Source organism: Fukomys damarensis, unplaced genomic scaffold (assembly GCF_012274545.1).
Source record: "Fukomys damarensis isolate Sample0158 unplaced genomic scaffold, DMR_v1.0_HiC HiC_scaffold_30, whole genome shotgun sequence".
NCBI classification, from domain to species: domain Eukaryota; kingdom Metazoa; phylum Chordata; class Mammalia; order Rodentia; family Bathyergidae; genus Fukomys; species Fukomys damarensis.
Window position 1 is genome coordinate 25,027,652 of NW_022900942.1, and position 18,925 is coordinate 25,046,576.

General features: G+C 33.7%; 1 long non-coding RNA gene across 1 annotated transcript in view; it reads left to right on the forward strand.

Moving 5' to 3' along the window:
• Positions 1-423: 423 nt before the first annotated feature.
• Positions 424-18,925, forward strand: part of LOC104865834 — a 21,318-nt gene continuing 2,816 nt past the window's right edge. The window contains exons 1-2 of the long non-coding RNA XR_781275.1: positions 424-534; positions 17,876-17,997. This is a non-coding gene — a long non-coding RNA (uncharacterized LOC104865834). The remainder of the gene's footprint in view (positions 535-17,875; positions 17,998-18,925) is intronic.

An 18,925-nucleotide genomic window follows, 5' to 3' on the forward strand; every position in this document is an offset into this window, starting at 1 on the left:
TTTTTTCCTATTTTTTCTTTTTTATTAATACATGTTTCAGTACATAATGCCCACATTTCATTATGGAGAATTTGTACATCTACATAACACATCTTAATTTTTTTTGTTCCCTTTCATCCCCCCTACCTCCAACCCTTCTTCCCTTTCCCATTTAAATTTATCACCATGTTTTTTCTTCAGTGAAAGATATTATTTAGTGAAAAAATACTAAAATGTTTGAATTAAATCACATTATATGACATAATTTATAGAAAAGAATTTCATTTCTATCACTGGTTATGATACTGGTACATAAGAGGCCACTAGGTAGATACTGTAGGTGTGGTAAAAATACCAACCCCACCAGCTGTGAGGCTTGTAACCATGACGTCATTTAGACTGCTATGCTGTAACAATGCCATCAACTAGGTGACATATAAATAATGAAAACTACTTTTGACAGGTCTGGAGTCTGAACATCCAACTTCAAGGGGCCAATGGATTTGGTGTTTGGTGAGAGCCTGTTTCTAGGTTGACAGACGCTATCTTCTCAAGGTGTGCTCACAAAGTGGAAAGAGAGGGCTTTCAGGGTTCCTTTTTAAGGACACCAAACTCGTTCATGAGGGTTCCACTCTCATGACCTAATCCCCTACCAAAACTCATTTGCCTCATTTTCCTTAATGGGAGATAATAATACCTTCTTTTATTAGGCTGTTGAAAGGAATAAATTTGGTAATAAGTGTGTGGGGGAAATAAATGAAGATCACTCAAATAATAATAAACAAATTATGTTTATTCAGTGTCTACTGTAGCAAGGAAGTCAGACACCATTCTTTGCAATCAGAGATGCAAAAGCATACAAAGAAATATAAATACTTTGAAGTAGAAAAAGAGAAAGACTTTAGGTAAGCCTTAATAAATCCAATCAAAAGTGAGGAGTCTGGGGCTGGAGAGTTCAGTGGGAGAGCACTTGTTCAGAAAATATGGGACTCTGCCTTCAATCTCCAGGATTGGAAAAAGAAGAAAAAAGAGTCCACGTGATTAAGGAAGTACATTTGGTTTTCTCCAGTTAGTTCTAGTTTAGAAGCACAGGTAACAATAAGGGAACCTGTAAGTTATGAATTAAGTCCTGGCTTGGGATAATTCCTACAGAGAATGTGATTCGGTTGCTGAAATGGTTTTTGCAGATTGCGTGTCAAGGTTCTGCTTTAATATATGATCTAGTCAGTTGTATATTCAATCTTTCATATGGGAGCTTTAAATTATACATTATTTTACACTCTGACTAGCTGTAGCAAAATCAATAAATACTTTTTAAAATGTATTCTGCTATTAGGGAATCCTGCTCATTCACTCTGACCCTTAGCTTCTTCCCACAGTATCTACATTTAAATATTATAGTGTCTCAACAAAATATTTTTTGTAAATCAAAATAGAAACATTCTAAGCAAAAAGAGAAAGTCACTCAAGCTAGTTTTATTTTCCCTAGGTATCAGTTTCCCTTTGAATAGGTTTTCATCTTCCTGGAAATAATAAATGATGGCTTTACTTGGAAGTGAAGGAGCTAAATTAAATAAAGCTATTTCTGATAAAACCTAGGCCTTCTTGACAGCCAAAGAACAAATAGTACATGTTACAGGGAAATTCAAGTGACAGTGAGAGACACAGACAGCCTGTCATTACACAACTACCTTTCGTTTCTGGTGTAAGGGGAGAACCCTGTTTAGAAAAACAAACTATTGCAAACACCATATTTTGAGCTCTCTCTATGCTACAATAAAATTTACAAAAAATAAAAGAGTGACAGGACAAATACTGAAGTACTGCCAAATTTTAATAATGTTAAGATTAAACAATCTTAAACTGGGGATTTAGCTCAGCATCACAGTGCCTGCCTGGTAAGTGCAAGGTCCTGAGTTTGATTCATTTTATCTATCTATCGATCGATCAATCTATCTATCTATCAATCATCTATCTCTCTTGACTTAAATTGGTTTTTTTAAATTCTTGCAGTGTATTGTGAACCCTTTTCAAACTTAACAAGCTTCATTACAGCCAAGATGTAATCCCACTCATCAGAATGTAACCATTAATGGCTTCTGTGGGCTTTTGTGTTTGCTCCATCAGAAGAATCAGAGGCACAATAATAAGGAGCAAGGCTCCTTTATTCCTACACTAACTTGGAAGGGAGACACCCAATGGGAAACAGGAATCCAAAACTGACTAAAACAAGAGGACAGAAATGTGTAGTTTTATAGGTAGGCTGGGACTCAGTCTCTTGATACCATCACACACACCCAGAGGTAGAGTTTTAGTTGTACCCAGGCTTTTCCTTGTCATGCCTCTTTATGCAGTGCATATCTTATCATTTTAGCTCTCCACTTGGGGTGTGACTTGTACTATACTAACAATGTAAAAGTAACTGTAGATTACTTTAGTTACTATCTTTGCCCCCTGTCATTGGGGAAAATTACTTCACATTGTTTGAAAATGGGAAAGGTAAGAGTTCTATCTTAGTATATCTGATTGTTAATTGGGTTAACTACTTTTACTTTCTTGGTCCTAAATTTTGATATGCCTGCTCTCCTCTATTAATATTTTAATTGCACCACAACCCTGAAGAGGTTAGGAATTCTCTCATAACCATTAATCAGTATATGTTTTATACTTTATTATAATTCTACACATTTATAGTGAATATGTTGCAGACTATGAGATATTTTCTCTAGATTTTAAAAGATGTAATTAGGCCAGGTGTGGTAGTGCACACCTGTAATCCCAGCACTTGGGAGGCTGAGGCAGGAGGATCGCTGTGAGTTCAAGATCATCCTGGGCTACATAGTGGGTTTCAGGTCAGTTTCAACTACATAGTGAGACCCTGTCTCAGGAGACCAAAAAAAAAACAAGGATGTAATTAAAAAATAAAATTGTATATATTTACAGCATACAATGTTGTGCTTTGATTATGAAGTAATATCCACAATCAACTATTTATCATATATCAGTTATTTTTGTGTGTGCTAAGAATATTCAAACTGTACTCTCTTAGCAAGCTTGAAGTCATTGCTAATATTAACTATTGTAATCACAGTGTACATTAAATATCTTCAATTTATTAATCTTGTTGAAATTTTATACCCTTTGACCAACATCATTCTGTTCATGGTCCCTGACAATCATCATTCTACTCTCTGATTTATTTCAACATTAGTGGATTCCAGATGTAAATGAGATCATATAATATTGATCTTTCTGAGTCTAGCTTTTGTCATTTAATTTAATGGCCTCCAGATTCACATATTGTTACAATGGCAGGATTTCCTGTCTTTTTTAAAAAAATTATATCTCAGCTGTTAGGAATAATGCTGCAATGGACACAGCAGTGCAGTTGTCTCTTTGATAGACTGATTTTACTTATTTTATACACATACCTATAGTGGTTAAGTGATGTTCGGACATGCTGTAAAATATATGCCTACTTCACAAACAATACTTAAACTTTTTTCATTTTTACAAACAATTCTCCAATTAACACCACATTTATCTGGGCTTATATGGTAGAATTTCTGAGGGATGAAATCTTAGAAATGCTAGATGTTGCAATTTTATACATGTAATCACTATCAGAAACTGTCAGAATGCTTTAAAGTGGCTGCATTTATTTACACATACCTACAGAAACTTGTTTTTACATACTTGTGAACCTTTAGTTGAGCTTCTTATATTTTGCTAATCCAGTGAATGTATGATAGTACATTATTATTTATACTATTATTTATATTTTATCAACTACTATTATTTATATTTTATTAGCTACAACTTTTATTTTAATTTATTTTAACATAAAAATTAAAATTGTACATATTACTGGGATAATGTGATGTTTCACTATACATATACATTGTGTAATGTCCAAATCAGTAAAGCATCTCTATCTCCTTATTTATCATTCTTATTCAAAATCATATCTTCTAGTTTTTTTAACTACACAACACATTACCATTATCTATAGTCCTCTCACCTGCAATAGCACACCAGAAATTCTTATTCCTTGATGAACTTTTCCAAATCCTTTCCACCTCCTTACTCTTTCTGGAGTGTGGCATTTACCTTTCTATTCTCAATTTTTATGGGATTAAATATTTTAGATTCTACATATGAGGGTGATACTTATCTTTCTTTGCCTGGTTTACTTCATTTAACTCATAATTTCATTCATGTTGTTACAAATGACAAGATTTCATACTTTTAGGGCTTCACATTTGTTACATTGTACCTGTACCTTGTATTATTTAGCCATTCATTATTGACTCAATTATTTTTATTTGTTATTGAGTTTGTCATGTATTCTATTTATTCATTATTCAATTTTGGTAACATGGTATGTACATAGGAATTTATTCATTCCACCCAGGTTATCAAATTTGATAAAATATAATTGTTTATAATACTTTCTAAAGAGCCTTCATATTTTTGTGGTGTCAGTATAATGTCTTCCTTTTAACTCTGACTTTTATTCAAGTATTCTTTTTATCTTAATGAATCTAAGAGTTTATTAATTTTGTTTATCTTTTTAAAGGACCACCTCTGCATTTTATTAATCTTTTTGTTGCTTGTTTCTATTGCATTATTTCTATGGTGATCTTTATTATTTCTTTCTATGAAATTTGGATTTGGACCTTTCTTATCTTTTTGATTTCTTGAGGTGCAGAGATTGTTGTTTATTAGAAATTGTTCTTCTTTTTTGGTGTAGGCATTGATTGCTTTAAACCTTTCTCTCAGTACTGCTTTTGCTATGTCCCTATAGGTTTTGGTAGGTGTGTTTCCATTTTCATTTATTTCAAAATATTTTTCATTTTGCTTCTTCTTTGGTTGTTCAAAAGTAAGTTGTTTAATTTCCATATATTTGTAGAGTTTTATTTCTAAATGTATTGCATTGTGGTCAAAAGAGACACGACATGATTTTAATTTTTTAATTATGCTGAGACTTGTTTTGTGATGCACCATGATTTATACAAGAGACTGTTCCACGTGCTGTCAAAAGAATATGTATTCTTCAGTAGTTGGATGGAATATTTCACATTTGTTAGACCCATTTGGTCTAAGGTATAATTTAACCCTGCTATTTATTTGTTGATTTTCTGAATGATACGTTCATTGTTGAAGTAAGGTGCTAAAGTTTCCTATTTTTATTGTATTGGAGATCAGAGTTTTCTTTTAGATCTATTAATATTTTTCCTCATATATGTAGGTACTATGTGTATATATAGATATAGACATAGTGATATACTGTGTGTGGGTGTGTTTTATTTTTATTCTTACTGTGTGGGCCCCTTGGTCATCATGCAACTACAGAGTTTGTATTGCCTCACTACTTTTAACTTGAAATCTATTTTATCTGATATAAGTATGTCTACTTCTGCTGTCTTATTTATTTTATTTTTTATTTTTTTTGGTACTGGGGATCACACTCAGGACCTTGGGCTTATAAGGCAGGTCGCAGAGCTGAATCCCCGGCCTTCTTTTGGATTCTATTTACATAGAATATATTATTCTAGTGTTTTCTTTTCAGTTATTGTGTGTCCTTAAAGGTGCATTGAAGTTTTCTTTTTAATCAAGTGTTATGGCTTGTGTCTAGATTTTCCCCCAAGGCCTCAAAGGGTCTTAGGTGGGGCTTTTCAGAGGTGGTTGAAGCTAGAGTGCGTGATGCTGGAATTAAGTGTATAATGCTGGGATTAAGTGTGTGATGCTGGGATTAATGTTATGTGGTTATTATATTAGTATACTGATTGATAGTTCTGGGTGTGGATAATGGTAAAGCCCACTTTGGGTGTGAGTGCTACCCATCCTAAGGGCACATAGTCTGGATAGAATATAAGGGGCAGAAAGAGGGCTTCTACCATTGCTTGCTGCTGCTTCCTCACTGCTTCACTATTTTGAAGACTTTAGCCCACCATGAACAGTTTCTCTTCTGTCACGCCATCTTGCCCCATGCCCCAGCCAATTATAAATTGAAACCACATGAATTGTGAGCCAAAATAAATTTTTCCTTCTTTAACTTTGAGTGCTTTGTCTTTGCAATGAGAAAAGTAAGGCAGAAACATACTGCTAAATTGTTTCTCTAAATATATTTTTAAAATTCCTTTTCTGTCTTGTGCACATTGAATCATTTATATTTTTCTCTCTTCAAGTTTGTTCTTTCTTTCCTCTGTTGCAGTTATTGTGCTGCTAAGGTTATCCAGTGCACATTTATCTGTTTGTCTGATCATTATATTTTTCAGTCCTGAAACTTGTTTTTGGTTCTTATTCACATCTTCTACTTTGCTGTGATTCTTTTAACTTTTCATTTGTGTTTCAAACACGATAATAGTTGCTTATTGCAATATTTTTATAATAGTTGTTGTGTTAGTTACTGTTTGCTCATTGTTGAGACAAAATACAAACATCTAAAGTTAAAGAGAGAAAGGTTTATTTAGCTCATAGTTTGTACAGGTTTCGGTGCATAATTGGCTGGCTATAAGAGACAGTGGCACATGACAGAGAGGAGTTGCAGAGGAAAAACAGTTCATAGCACAGTTTCTGGCTATAAGAGACAGTGGCACATGACAGAGAGGAGTTGCAGAGGAAAAACAGTTCATAGCACCCACAAGATAGCAAAAGCAACAAGGGACCTTAGCAACATCTTTCTGTCCCTTTTATCTTATTCAGACTACTCAGGGCGGGTAGCACTCACACCCTTAATCCTAGTGCCCATAGGCCTCACCCTACCATGAATCAATCAATCAATTCAGTCACCTCTGAAAAAGCATGAGGGTTTGTGGGGCCATTCAAACACACACAATAAAAATTGCTTTAAAATCCTTATTTGGAACTTCCAACATTCATGTGAGGTTATTACTGGCATATATTAATTGTAATGTCCTATTTATTATATTCCTGGTTTTTAATGTGATGAGGAATTTTGATTATTGTATTATTAGATTGGGTACTATTTAAATCTTCCTTTTGAGCAGGTAGTCAATTTATTATGTTCAGAATTCCAGGTTCATTTGTATGGGCTGAAGTTCCATTATCAATTTAGTACTCAAAAGCTTTGCAATTCTTGTATGCAAAATGCTTTACCTGAGTGCTACTCAGGACTCCATAGTCTCCTCCTGACTGGCTTGAGCATGAGTGTATCACAGCTCTGATCATAGGCTCCACTGGGGAAGAGTGCTTCCATTATGACGGAAGTGAAATAATTCATTCCATCTAAAGACTCTGTGAACAAGAGGCACCAACCTTTCAGTTCTGAGACTGAAGTCGGAAGTCCAACCACAAACTCTGTAGGGAGGGCTACACCCTGGTTACTGTATTAGTGGATGAAAAAGTAGAAAATAGTTCTGTTAATGCATTGTATATTGGGAAGAGAGGTAGACAGAACATTTTTCATTGTGCTTGTCATAAGGACAAAAAGAGGTAGCCTGCAGTGATATTATTTTGTTGTTCTTTTTTGTTTTTTACTTTTGTGATACTGGGGATCAAACTCATGACCTTGTCTTTCAAGGCCGGAGTTGGTGCTTCTGAGCTCTTTTCTTTTCCTGGTAATGGGTCTACAGAGTGTATTTATTTCACATTGGATTTTTTAATGAGGGTTTTATTTTGTTTGGTCTATAATAATTGTCTGGTTTCAGGTTTTGTGCTTTTCTAGCACTTGAATTAAGATTTACAGGACACAAGAACAAAACCCAACAAACTCCCTGTATTGTTTTTGAGTCCTGAAGTCACTAGAAAAATCTTCCTTCTTTCCTCTATTCAGAATCTTGTGATGGTTAAATAAAATGAAATATCTTTCCACCCTCTCATCTTACTCATTTACTTTTTATGTGCTGTTCAACATACAAGGATATGTGCTTTACCTCTGGAGTAAAAGTACACTTTTTAAACCTAGAATCTCTGAATCAATCTTGCCTGATTTCTTTCCACAAATTATGAAGAATGTGGGAATTTACCTATTCAAATAAAGAATTGTAGCAATTTTAAATCAAATAGCTTTGATAAGGTCTATAGCTTTAATAATCATTCTGAGCTTTCTTATTAAATATTTTAAATTGGATTCAGTGATTTCTTCATCCTATTCTCTAAAATCAAAGAACCATTAAAATGAAGAGCTGTATACTTATGGCAAAAGATCTCCTGCTGAAATATTATTTAGAATGCTATTCTTCATACCCAAAGAACCAAGCATCAATTTTCTTAGGTTGTATGCACAACATGAGCTGTGATTAACTTTACAGGTAAATTGAGAGGTAAGGATAATTCTTTGTCACTGGTTGATGGACAATTTTATTGCTGTACATAAATGTTGAAACTGAATGAGTGATATATCTAAATATTTTTACATAGAATACTGAATTTTTCTGCTCAAATTATATCTGCTTTTTCTTTAGTCATAGAATCATTTCTAAATAATATGTGTATTTTGATTTTGGTAAGCTAAGAATTTTCTCTTCAGAAAATTACAATCTTAAGTATGTGATGCTTTATTTTAGTACTGGAAAAAATGCCACTGAATATGTTTGGTACTGAATGGATAGGTGATGATAACAACTTAGGACATTACCTATGAATGATAAGAGAGATTGGATTGGGACATTAACGATGAATTTTCTTTAAACTTGTTCCCAGTCATAATAAAGATAAATTAAGAAATTCCAAATGACACGTATACATAATCTTGAATTTTGGTTGCCTCATAAAAGGTCAGTTACTAACTTCAGGTATTTCAGAATTTTGTATGATTTTTACATTCCGAGGAGCTCTCTGAATGTGCATTAGCCTTTTGCTTTCAATAGCTTTGCTTCAGAATGTTCACTTACATGCCTTTACATGAGACCGGAAACTGGAAAGCTAAACTACAAGTATAGTTTACAGTCACTGGAATCCAAGATAGCATGTCTTATGCTCTACTAGCAATTTTACTTAAAGACAAAATAACAGCCGATTCAAACCTATTATAAACATCATTTGCTATGTATGTACATATATAAATAGAAAATTAAGCACATATTAAACAACATGTGAATTTTTTTAATTCTTGGTTTTAAACTTTCTTTTTTTTCTTTTCTTTCTCTTTCTTTCCTTCTCTCTCTCTCTCTCTCTCTCTTTTTTTTTGTACCAGGAATAGAACTCAGGTCCTTGTACTTGCAAGGCAGGCAGTTGGAACCACTGAGCTAAATCGTAAACCCTAAACTTTATTTTCTTATTAGTGCATATATGCCATATATATTGGTCACATTCATCATGGGTAATTTGTACCAGAACATAATATATCATAATTATTTTTATTCTCATTCCCCTCCCCACCACTGAGCCTCCCTTTTCTTCCCCATTTATAAAAGCTTGTTTCCATTTTTTCCATTCATTCTCATTCTTTTTCCTTTCCCCTCTCCCTTCCCTTGTTCTTTTTCCCATTAAAACACTTTATTTTTTTACTTCCCAATGTTTAGCCTCCATTACATTCCTATGTATCCTTTGGGTTTTCACACAAGTGAAACAAGGCAATATTTAAACTTGTGTGTCAAATTAATTTCTCTTAAGATTAAGGTCGAGAGGTGCATCCATTTTCCTGCATGTGACTCAGGTTTATCTTTATGGCAAGTAGTGCTTCATTGTATACAAATACCACATTATCTTTATCCATCTTGATGGACATATTGACTGTTTCCAAGATTTAGCTATTATAAATTGTGTTTCTATAAACACAAGTATGCATATATCACTGTGGTATGATGCTTTTAACTCTTTGGGGAAGAAACCTAGAAGGGGAAGAGCTGGGTCAACTAGAACCTCTAGTTTTAGATTTTGAGGAATTTCCATACTGATTTACATCGTGCTTGTACTATTTTACACTGTCGCCAGCAATGGTGGTTGATTTCTTGATAATAACCATTCTTTTTGGAGTGAGATGGAATCTCAGCATTGTGCTAATTTGCATCTCTCCAATAACCATTGACACTAAGCATTTTTTTTATATATTTATTTGCTATTTGCATTTCTTCACCTGAAAAATGCATATTCATTTCAGATGCCTATTTTTTGATAGATCTTTAAATGTGAGGGATCAAATTTTTTTTTTAGTTCTTTATATATTCTAGATGTTAGTCCTTTACTGAGGAGCAGATTGTGAAATTATTTTCCCATTATATGGGTTGTCTCTTTACTCTGTTGATGGCATCTTTTGCTGTGCAAAAGCTTTTCAATTTGATGTGATACCAGATGTTGATTCTTTGTAATATTTCCTGTGCAATTGGTGTTTTGTTCATAAAGTCTTTACCCACACCTACATCTAATGAGTTTTTCCTGTTCTATCTTCCAGCAATTTAAATATTTCTGTTTAGATTTTGAATTATCTTGATTTAAGCTTATGCATAAAGAAAGATATGGGTCTAGGTTCAATTTTCAGCATGTGAAAACCAGTTTTTCCAGCACCATTTATTAAAGATTTTTCTTCTGATGCAGGTGTTTGGTCCCTTTGTCAAAAATAAGGTAGCTGAGTGTGCAAGAGAATAGTCTGTGAGCGTCAATTCAGGGGAAAGATACAAGATTGATCTGTGCTTGGAATTGTTTCTGCATTTTCTATTCTGTTATGGTGATCCTCATGTCTCTTTTTTCCAGGACCATGCTGTTTATATCATGGTAACTTTGTAGTTTTTATCACAGTAGCTCTGCTTTCTGGCCATCATGAACTGAGCAGCTGTGATCTGCCACTTTCTTCCACCATGATGTTTCTGCCTTAGAGTCAGCTAACAAGTACCTGAATCCCCTTAAAGCATTGACTCAAATTAAACTTCTATTCCTTCAAGTTTGTGAGTGTAAAATATTGTGTCTAACAATAGGAAAGCTAGATAATACAGAAAATTGGTACTGGAAAAGAGGAATAATTGCTTGATTATGCCTGACTGTAATATTTAGAAGCCTTTGGAACTAGTACGAAAAAAGAATTTGGAAAAGTTTATAGAAGAAGGCTAGAGAAGCCTTAAAATGTTGTCAATAGGGCTCCATGGGCAATTCTAGTTCGTACTTAGAAGGCCAAGTGGCTAATAGGAATGCAGATGGTAAAGATCAGGCTCTCAAAGTTTTCATTGGAACAAGGATTCCATTGACATTTGATCTTGAGATGTGTGTTACACTGCAGAAGAAAATGTGTCTAGCATCTTGCCCATGTTCTGAGACTGCAAGGGACTAAGACTAAGGGCAGTAGACTAATAATCTGGTGAAGGAAATTTCAAGACAGGTCAACATTTAGTCTGTGGTGACAGAGTAGAAAATGTTGAAAAACTCGGAATTTTTCCCAAAGGAGGTATTACTGCTGAAAAGATTAGCACTATGAAACAAACAAACAAACAAACAAAACTAGTACTTTGTAAAAGGAAGAGAGAAGATGCCTTGAAGACATCTCATCAATGAAAAAAACAAAACAAACAAACAACAAAAAAAACATTTATCACAGGCTCAAGGGCTGCAAAATCTCTAGAAACCAGAAAAGTCTTTTCTGGGATTCATTTTACTGTGCTCAGCCATCCAGGCACTCAGACGCCACTACAGCCATGGTCCATAGGGGTCCAGCTACTGCTAGAGATGGTAGTAGACATTGGAGTTGTCCAGGTGATGTTTGTTTTATGGACGTACAAACTGTAATAGTTGTGGGATCAGGAAGACTTCCACCCAAATTGGAAAAAAGGCCTGGGAGGCCAGGTAAGGGCCCCCTAGGTGAGTGGTACATGAAACTGTGACAATGAATCAAAAGCACAAAGGAGGCTACAGGAGGTTGCAGATTCCAGGACTATGGAATATCTACTGAGGGAAATTATAACTTGAGCATGGAGTAAGCCCAAGAAAGAGGTCATATAGATTGCAATCAGCAAGGCCATAGAATGGGGCCACCTAGGCCATATAGAACTCACATCTCACCACCTTATGTCCAAGAAACTTTAACCTGGTCTTTTGAGAAGTACTACAACTGTTGAGACTTCAGGGAAGAGACTCTCATTTCCAGTTGTATGAAAAGCAGAATTATGAATTTACTCATCTTTATTTGGAGATTAGGATGATTTAAGGAATATCTTTGGGAAGGAAGTTAACAAGGGCTGGGAGGTGGCAGTTAGGGTGTATCACCAACTCAACTGACCTTGGGATCCACCCTGGGGATTGGTGATGCTTAATTCTGAATGCATTTGGGTGAGTCAAGGAGTGAACTTGGGATCTCTTTCTGGTCCCTGTCTTTTCCTTTCTGGGTCTGTTCTCCTGCTCTGTTTCCTAGATTCCATGAGTCTTTGCTCCACCAAGTTTTTCCTCTATGATGTTTCTGCCATGGAGCTAGCCAACCATGGACTGATCCTGTGAAACCGTAAGAAAAATTGAACTTCCTCTCCTTTAAGTTATGAGTTTTAGGTACTGTGTCCCAGTGATGAGAAGCTGACTCCTAACGGGTAATAAAAAGAATATTGTGTTGGAAATTAGGAATTATGACTCAGATACTGACTTTGTTGGTCAAATTATTTAGTTATCTGAACATGGATTTCTTGTTGTTAGTATTTAATCTACATAATGGAACACTTTTATCAAAGAATAAGAGCTGCCCAGGAGGAATGAACTAACTTTGTTTATTTCCTGTGCTAAGCAATTCTGATAACACACATGACATATTCTTCCTGAACTAAATGGTTGTGAGGTAACACAACTTTTCTGACTTTGGGCTTAAAACTGTTAGGACCAGGTTAAATAATTTAGGCTCTCTACTCCAGAAAAATATTTTCTAGGAAAATAATATTGTAAACCAAACAAATTGCTTATCAAGACAATCAAGATTACAGTATATCTATTTTTGTGTCTAATGTACAAAGCCATTTCATCATAAATTCCTAACCAATTCTCTGACTTTCAAAACTTGCCTGAAAAATCACCTGTCTTGAGCCTGTAGCCTTAGTGTTATCCTCTCCTACTGTCCCCTTCCTGTAACCATTTATACTGCCTCCATTTGGAGCATTGTATTCCCTTTCTGCCCCAAGCCATTAGATATATTAGTTCAATAGGTTTTCTGATGATTTGGGAAAGGGGAGTTTGATGGTGGGAGATTTGGAAAATAGATCTGGAGAATTGATAATAAATCATCCATTTTTTTCTCATACTCAGTAAAGGAGCTTTACAATTGCTTTATTTTGTGTGTTGACATATTTTTTTCCTTTAAGTTCTTGGCAAAAGACAAACATAAATTGCAAGTATTCACGTATACATTCTAGAATACTTCTTAGAAGTATTGACTCCTTGAAGTCTCTGCATACTATTAAAGAAAAGAGCAGATCTCATATTTTTTAAAGTTGTTATATTTATATAACTATTTTCTAGAAGTACTAACTCAATAGGAATTTGAGGTATTTTAGTAACTTAAAATATGGATTACAAAATAGTCCAGCAACATATGATATGAAAGATTTTAGAGCTCAGTTCTCATTTGAAAACTGAGTTCACAAAACTACCTGAAAACTAAAGCAGCAATAGTTGGTATGACTTGCTTTAACTGCCTTTTTCTTCTAAGGTATACCAATTAATTTTACCATCTCTTTTATACAGATTAAGGATATAATTGCTAAATTTCATCTGGTAAAATTGATGAAGTGATTCCTTATTGAGAATAGAAAAACAAACTTGAAAGCAGTATAACAACAAATAGAATAGTGATTACAAGAGTTATTTTTTGACTATGAAAAGTATGGAAAGAGAGAAATAAACCAGAAAAAGTACAAATTGAAAATGTGTTCATTCTCATTTCCATTCACTTCAATAGTGCTTCTCTACTGCTGCTAAGGTATCAAATGCTAACAATTTGATCAAAGTTGTTTGGATTGACCAGGAGTTTTTGATTGACTGTGACAAGTGGATATTGGTACTGATTTTTTAATACTGAGAAAAATATGAAATACTTCCTAATTTGTTAGGAATGAAATGATAGCGTCTGTGGAAAGAGAGAGGCAAAAGAAGCTACCATAACTTTTACTGTTTGGGTTCTGATGACTTCTCCTGCTGTTATTAACAGTAGGAACAAGAAGCTAAGGGAATAAGTTTTGATAAATTTTCAAGGGAGGAAGTATAGTTGCTCAGTAGTTTAGGAAATGCTACACAGATGCTCCAAATTTTTTATTTGAAGGATTATTGAGTTATAGTATTTTGAGAAGTGAAAATGCAGTTTCTTCTTGATGCCCAATTTGAATATATGGCTACTTTAGGAGGCATATATTTTGTTCTCAAAGAATCAAGGATGTCAGAAATGATTCCATATTGCTCTCATCTGGGCTGCTGGCATCAAAACCTTGTGAGTTATGGGCACAGCTCTAGCCCAGGGCAGTTTTATCTGCTGTCATTTCCTTTGAAAGGTAAAGAATACAGCTTCAGGTCCCTCTATGGTTAGCCACAGAAGAATCGTATTTACCATATTCATTTGGACCTGTAAGATTTGTGCCTCCAACTTCAGGATGGTTTGTTGGCATTGAATTCTACAGGAAGGAAAACAGGGAAAAGAAATAATTACATTTTTAATTCAAATGAGTGCCAAGAGAAATCTGGAGAGGGATATTTGCAAAATTTGTTTGGACATTCATAATTTATTATTGATCATTTATTGTTGATTGACTGATATCAGTTAGTCTTGACTATTTATATTATTTTCAAATTTATATTTCTCAAATAACTTCAGTGAACGTAACAGAGAATTGGTTTCTGGAGCCAGACAAACCCAAGGGCAAGATCCTGAAAGTTTGCCTTTGTTTGGCTGTACCTGTTATACTATGTTAAAAAAAATCAAATTTGATTTATCAACATGATGTGTACACAAAATATAATCTCTGAATTTGTGAAACATTTAAAAAGCCCTTACTTTTCACCACTTTTATTAGCAAAGCATTTATCTGCTAGTTGGTGACAAATTAGAGAATGATGCCAGCCAAATACATAGCAGGTTTACTAATATAGTTCCTTCTCCTGATGAAATTCCTCCATTGATTCTGAGGGCTTAGTATCTTTCTGCTACATACCACAGAATCAGTAGTGATCTCTAAGCAAATTATAGTAATATGATAATAAAATATAACATGTATATGAATATATACAACAGATCTTCATTGTTTCAGATCCTGTATTTGCAAATATATTAAAATTTATTTTTGATGCCAAAATTAATACTTGTGGCACTTTTCCTGGACATGGAGAAAACAGTAAAACTTGAGTCTCCTGAATGACATGTACTCAGCTGAGGTCATATAAGACAATGCTTTGCATTATTTCAGCTCTCACACTGTAAACACTACATGATTTATATAGTGCTTTCTTTAATAATTTTTATGCTTTCTGTGATGCCTTTGTTATTTAAAATAACCTCATAGCATTGAATCGAAATGCTGCCCAATGTTCCTCAAGAGGCTGTGATGAGCCTGATGGAGAAAATACCTGTGCATAGTTGTACGTATGTTATTCAGACCTAGATACTGGACATAGTACATTAGATTTTGGAAATAATCTATACTTTTTCTTCAGGTATGAGTTATAATATTGTTAGTCATGAGTTCAATGTCAGTGAACCAACATTATATATATTTTAAATATCTTTAAACAGAAACCTATGTTGAACAAGTTGTATATTCATTAGTTGTGGAAGATTCTGGGCCCAGAATCTCCCAGGAATCAAATTTTGCATTTTCTATAGGAGATATGATTCAATGTTTACTAATTCATTTTACTTAGTAACTTTATAAAACAAAATTGGTCTTGAATAGTGAGAATCAATAAAAGAGTTATCAGGTTGAGTGTCTGTTTATATGGGTTTGTTTCTCAAAAATAAGTTCTTAATTTATTGAATCTTTTTTTTCCAGTTTATTGGGACTGTATGAAAGGAAGTCCAGAAATTTTGTTTGTTAGGTCTATGTGATAACACCCAATAAGACTTGATATCTATCTTGAATTCATATTATATATTTTCAGCATGTGGAGCATGTAATTGAAGCACACATTAAATGATATGATGTGCAATCATAGGTAAAGTTTCTCATTATATATGAATGCATGCTAAGCAGCATTAGAGAGCATCATCATGGTAATTGATGCTGAATAATGTTCAGCTGATAGTCTAGCAATAATTTTCTTGATTTTACATTATAAAAAAAATTTCCCACAGGAGTTTTCATGGTTGTCCTGAAAACTGTACATCTGTGTATACCTTTGAGAAATGCTTATACAAGTAACTGGGACTAGATATGCTATTTAATCTCCCAGTGGATTTTTGTCTATAATCATTAAAGCTTAGTGGGTTGGTGCAGTTATTAGAATTATTATTTTAAAATCGTGAAACCTTACTAACCATGTCAAAGTTTGAGTTCAGGACTTGCGATTTGCAATAAAAACATCCTTTTGCAATTCCCTAACCTAAAATATCATGAACTATCATAGTAGTTATTTTGAGGAGAAAATCAGCCTGGAGAGCGTAGGAAGTAGCTTTTGGGGTGCAGAATTACCCACAATTTCATCTCCCTAAAGAGATGAGAAGTTTGCATGATTCTAATTTTTGAATCTCTACTTATATTCACATATATTTTGTAGTTTTAGCTAGAGCTCATAAAATTCCACTGATTTTTACTTATTGGTACACTTCTATACTCTTTTTAATGACTTTCCTTGACTGCATGACATTGTTTTCAATTTTGTGCATGTGTTCCTTATCCTTAGATATTGGATATAGTCCATAAATCTTTAGCAGGAAAAGTCTGATTACTTTAGACAGTGCATCAGTGTCCAATACAATCTGTGTAGATTTTTATAGATTTTTGCATTTATTGTCAGATGTTAGATTATGTATAATTGAATATAATTATGCTTGAGTTCCTGTTTGATTTTACCAACTTGCTTGTAAAAAGCTGTTTTTTGGTATGTCACCAGATTTATGAATGTATCAATTTTACGATGATGCCCTTGGCATTATACTTTGAAAAGTTAAGCAGTTTAACTAATTTAGTAATTTTAAAATGATTTAATCCCTCAACTAAAATAATTTGCATTTTCATTTAAATTATCTAAATTTGAAATGTAATCCCATTTTAAAGGACATTATAACTGAAAACCTTGTAAAGATTGCTATCCTAGGAAAAAATACTGAACATTTTAACTTGAATTACCAAAATCAGATTTCAATGAAAAATTTCAGCAATTAGGTTGCTTCTCTCCATTTTTCCAGTTAACTCTTACTAGTAGGCTTTAGGGAGGAAACACATTAACCCCAGAGCACATATAATGGGCCAGTAAATAGCTCCACATAAAAACCTCAAGGGAATGCCATTCTAGCTACTACTGACAAGTGGGAAATACAGTTTGGGTGAAATTTCCAATATCTAACAAATTTTGGTGTCATTAAAATGTAAGCTTATGGTATATGATGATATTTGGAATAATTTTCAGTAGACATTTTGTTTTTCACTTCGAAACATATCCAATAATAGGTTAATGACAGTGCAGAACTTGCTGACTCCAAGAGTTTCTTTATGCAACTGAGGATTGGCTCAAAGGTGATGTATCGGTAGACAAGGCTATTGGTTTGAAGATATGGTTACCGGTTCAATAATATTCTAGATACTTTTTATTTATGCACATTTTTAATAGAGAAGATTTTTTAAATAATGACATAAGTACACCCATTTAGTACCACCAGGCAATATAACAAAATACTATACATCCAATATTTTTTTTAAAAAAACTAAAATTCTCTGGTTATTTTAAAATTTGTATTCTTGTTGATTGCATAAGATATTTTAGGGTCAAATCATTATAACGTGTATCTTCTTTATTAATCTTTTCTTTTTCTGCATTTTTGAAATAGAAAATGTAGTTCAGCCTGGCCTTCCACTTACGGTGATCCTCCTGCTTCAGTCTCCCAATTGCTGAGATTACAAGCAAGTACCACCACAACCAGCCCACAACATCTATCTTCTAAAGAGACAAGTAAGTTTTAAAAATACAGATAGCCTTCCAGCTCACTAAATGGAAAATGCAATTTTTCTCTCAAATGTATATTTTTATCATCCCTACTCTCTGTTATGAATCACTAGCTCCACTGGAGTAGAATACAGAAAATTCCCATTTTTTTCAGTATAGTTTATAGTTAGTTCCATTTCACATGTTTTTGTCCTGGTAGTGGGATAGAATGGAGCACTTTTTCCATTCAAATATTGAAATAAACATAATATAGAGAGCAGTGTTTATTATACATGCTAATCTTGAAATGTTTTATATTTTAATGACGTTATATACAATAGAATCATGCAAATGATAGCTACATAATGTTTTTCTAGCTATGGGGAATTCTATTAAGTTATACACTTTTATTAAATATGTAATGGGATAAAGAAAGTAATAAAATATTTATAAAAATTGTTTTTGTACTAAATGAACTTAAATTTAGAAAGCTATAATTTTCATAGATTTTATGGTCTAAAATAAAATAAAATAAGATCTGACATAATATAAAAGCAGAAATATTTTAAAAAGTCACAGGATTGAATGTGTATTTCCTCTAGGAATGTTTAAATGAATATTAAAAACACTGTATGTTCACACATAATATCATAACTCCTAAACTATTATACACATACCTTTGGCTATTTCATGATATGACATTTAAAAAATTATCCAGTGGTTAATAAATTTTAACATGATAAATATTGATAGAGCCAGGTCTGGAGGCACGCATCTGTAACCCAAGCACTTGGGAAGATTAAAGCGGGAAGATCTCAAGTTTGAGCCCAACATAGACAGACTTTGTCGAGAGAGAGAGAGAGAGAGAGAGAGAGAGAGAGAGAGAGGAAGAAGGAAGGAAAGAAAGAACGAAAGAAAGAAAGAAAGGAAGGAAGGAAGGAAGGAAGGAAGGAAG